Source organism: Octodon degus, unplaced genomic scaffold (genome assembly GCF_000260255.1).
Source record: "Octodon degus isolate 3935 unplaced genomic scaffold, OctDeg1.0 scaffold00292, whole genome shotgun sequence".
In the NCBI taxonomy this organism is placed as follows: domain Eukaryota; kingdom Metazoa; phylum Chordata; class Mammalia; order Rodentia; family Octodontidae; genus Octodon; species Octodon degus.
Genome location: NW_004524868.1, coordinates 127,263 through 131,237, shown reverse-complemented (window position 1 = coordinate 131,237; position 3,975 = coordinate 127,263). Strand labels below are relative to the sequence as shown.

Here is a 3,975-nt window from a genome sequence, read left to right as displayed (position 1 = left end):
TGTTGAGTGCTTTCCTGCTGGACGGGAGGGCGCCCGACATGCAATGATATGTATGCACTGTGGGGAAGTGTTCATGCAGTGTTTGCTGTTCACGGACCTCCTGCCATTATGAGTTGGGATCTTCTGTGAGGTGTGCATTCTCCTATGCAGCACAGGATGTTTCACAGGAGTACTGACCTCTCCCTAGGAGATGCCAGTAGCTTTCTCCTTCATGTTGCGATAACCAACAATGTCCACTGTTGGAAAGGATCACTCCCGTCAAAAACCACCTTGCTAAGAGAAATAACAGGACAAACTAGGTTTTATCACTGTGTTACATTTCAGTTCCTAATTTCAATTATTTGGAAAAATGTCTATTTCAACTTGGTGCATCCCCTCACTTGAGTGAATAGAACAAAATTGTATTCTCATGTATACTGGCTCATTTTCAATGACTTTTGAAGAAATGATAAAACAACATATTCTCACAGAGAATATGTTGTGGATACATTTGCTTTTAAAATTTTCAGCTACTTGTGGATAGCATTTAATCAACACTGTAACCCTTAATTTCTTAAATTAGGTTCAATGAGATTTTACATGGTACCTTTGATATTATTACATTCATTTTTATTGGTCCACTTGAAAAATGAGTAATATTTTTAACATTACATGATTGTAAGTATACATTGTTCAGCTTGGATACACCTGAGTCAGATTGGTCTCTAGTATCTAAAAATCTTGTATTATTATCATCACCATCCTTCTTAGTAAAACATCTTCCAGGTATTGAGAAGCTGTCACATGCACAGCAGAAGGTATATATTTTCCAGAATTTTGATTGTTAGTATTATTACTTGCCTTTGACATTGCCAATAAATATAGCATTTTCCATGTAGACCCATGTTTTTCCAATTTTGATACATGGAGTTTCATGGAAAAAGGGTATGTCGTGTCATTCAGCCTGTGTAGCTCATAACCAAATCACAAATGGCTTTTCTGAGCACAAATGCACTTCATTATGCAGAAATGTTTTATGTGAGCATTTCACGTATGTAGTATATATGTAACAAGGGCTAAGACTTATTAACAGTAGTCTTTCCTGTTTCATCAAGCACAATCTTCAGAAAAAATGGCTTTCAAGCAAAACTGCAAATGACAGTGAAACATACTGACTGATGGTGTAATTTGGTACCACAGGCTTGATTCAGGTGGAGAGATCAGTCTTACCTCAATTTGTAGACCAGCATTACAAGTGTCCATCAGCGAAAAATCAAAAATAGTCTTCATCCATTTGCATGAACACTCTGACCTCATAAGCCTCATGAAAAAGAGTCAGGTAAATCTGTAGTGGTCCAAAGACCACTGCAAAACAACTTTTAAGACAGCACACTGTACTTCTGTGAAAATACTGGTCTCCTCTACAAAGGCAGCTAAGTTTTTAAACTACCTTCACATGAAAAAGGAGAAACCTGGAAATCTTCATCTCATTCACATTGATACATTTCAATACCTCATTCCCCATCACTGTTGCATTACAAGAATGACTATTGAGGAAGATCATTCCTTAGAGGCACCTGTCGCTGATTATGTATGTTAGTCAAAAGTTCACATTACTTGATGCACTAAAGGAAAAGAAGTGTTAATCCCAAATACCAGGAGAAGAGTTGGGCACCCAGGTGTACTGAATGATATGCCCTTTTCCCCATACTCCTCTAACCCTACCAGGTATTTCAATAAGATGTATGTGATTGTACTTACATGCACTTTCTCTTTTACAGAGAGGCAAACAGCTCTCTGGATATTTTTGATGAGAGATTGCATCCAATAACAGTGTCACTTGGTTAAAATTATATTTTTTTCAGGCAGTACACTTGTGTTACTCTCATGCCATTGTCCTTTCACATTAGTTGAGGTAACTAAATCACATACTTTCATTTGAAATGAAATCATATAATTTCTCATATCGTGTTGTGTCTCATCTTCCTAGAAAATGGACTTTTCCATCAAGGCTATTACAAAGTGAGAAGCAGCTTGCAGTATTATCATTGAGCTATGGTGAGGAAAGGTAGTATTCAACTACTAGAACACGTAGCTTTTCAAAAAATAATTTTTAGTAGCCTTGAACAACACAACTATGAGTTAATAAAAGCCTTTGGACACAAAATCTTTGAGAAGAGTTTCAGGTTCAACATGACATAAAAGCTTTAAACTTACATCCCCATGTATGGTATCTTTTCTTGGTGCTTAATAGTCATGCGACAACTGGCTAGTGTATGTGACTGGATCCCTACAGGATGTAGATATGGGACACTAATGACATTTTTAACATGTTATCACAAGGAAATACAACATATCACCAAGAACACTTTAAGGCTAAATATAAATTTCTGAATTTTGTTAAAAAAGGTAGAAAAAAGTATTGATTTTCTGAGCTTGTACTGCTTATCAATAAAGTATGTATTCTGAGAGATACACTGATGATGACTCCAGGTATGTAAAGCACTCATACAGGTCAATTACACAACAACAATGCTTACAGTTCACAAGGTGCTTACTTATGGGGCTTCTATTATACATGTGGTCATCACTGATCAAATTGTCATTATACACATTAAAAGTCACAGTGTTAGACCCAGTCTTAGCCCAGGTCCGGAGAGTGTGTGGGAGAGGTTCCTGCTATGCTAAGACAGAGGGACCAGTCCCAGCCCAGGTGCAGCGTGGGCCAGACCCTCTCACATCCCCTTGTGCCACCCACCACCACTCCGCAGCACCTCCCCCACCCCAACCGCAGAGTAGGAAATTCTGCCATGTTCCCAGAACCATCAGACACAGTCCTAGCCCAGGTCCAGTGAGTGTGCGGGAGAGCTCCCTGCTACCCTGCACCAGCAGGACCAGACCCAGCACAGGCACAGCAAAGGTCAGTCCCTCTCACACCCCTTTGGGCCGCCTCCCACAACTACACAGCACCTTGCCCAAACAGCCCCCCCAGTAGGAAATGTTGCCGTGACAGGAACCCACAGACCCAGTCCTACCCCAGGTCCAGTGAGTGGGTGGTAGAGCTTCCTCTTCCCGCTACTTCACCTTGCCCTTTCCAGGCACAGCTCAGGCATGGCATACACGCCTGGAGTGTAACCTTACAGCTAGAATCCCTGTAAGGATAGATCCACCAGCTAGTCCAGGAGCAGAACACCTTGCCACAGGGGCACAACAGGTTCACCCTCAAGGGCAGCAGCGGAAAGGAGCTGAGCTCAGCAGCCAGTCCCAAGCCAGACACAGCTGGATAAGTCCAAACTTTGTAGAGCTGCACCTGAACATCAGTACGTGTGAAGGTTATAACTACAGCAAAGATCTACAACAAAGGGAAGAAGACAGTGCTACACAAAATGACGAGAAGGAACAAAATGCAACCTCAGAACCCAAGCCCACCAGTAACAACTGCAGAGGACACTAACACAGAAAAAATTGGAAATCACACAGCTGAAAGCAAAGAATTAAAGGCTTCTGAAATAAAGAAACAGCTGCAGAAAGATATAGAGGACCTCAGATTGGAAATAAAAAAGAAATCCCTGAATTAATATTATCTGCACTAAAGAATCAAATTGCAGAAACATATGGAAGAAACCCAGTGCCCACATAGAACAAGTGTGGAGGACAGTAGCTCGGCTCAAATGCATGAATTAATAACCTCAATAATAAATAAGCAACAGCAAAAAGATATACAGGAAATCAGAGTGCAATTTCTTTCTGAAATAAAAAAACACTCTCAGAACTCATAGCAGATGAAATAAAGAAGCAACTACAGAAACATAGGCAGTGGAAACATAGTTTTTTTTCTCTGAAAAAAACACTGAGGTAAAAGAATTTATAACTATTTCTAAAGGACATATTGATAAAAAAAATAGAGGAGGTTAGAAAAAAGATGGATTCCCTGAATGAGCAATACAGGAAAGAAATAGATCGCATGAAGCAGAGTCAAAGAGATATAGAGGAAAT

The 3,975-nt window shown here is 40.0% G+C and overlaps 1 pseudogene; it reads left to right on the top strand.

Annotated features, from left to right (window-relative positions):
* The first annotated feature begins 1,522 nt into the window (after positions 1-1,522).
* LOC101581795 overlaps positions 1,523-3,975 on the top strand; it is a 17,516-nt pseudogene continuing 15,063 nt past the window's right edge.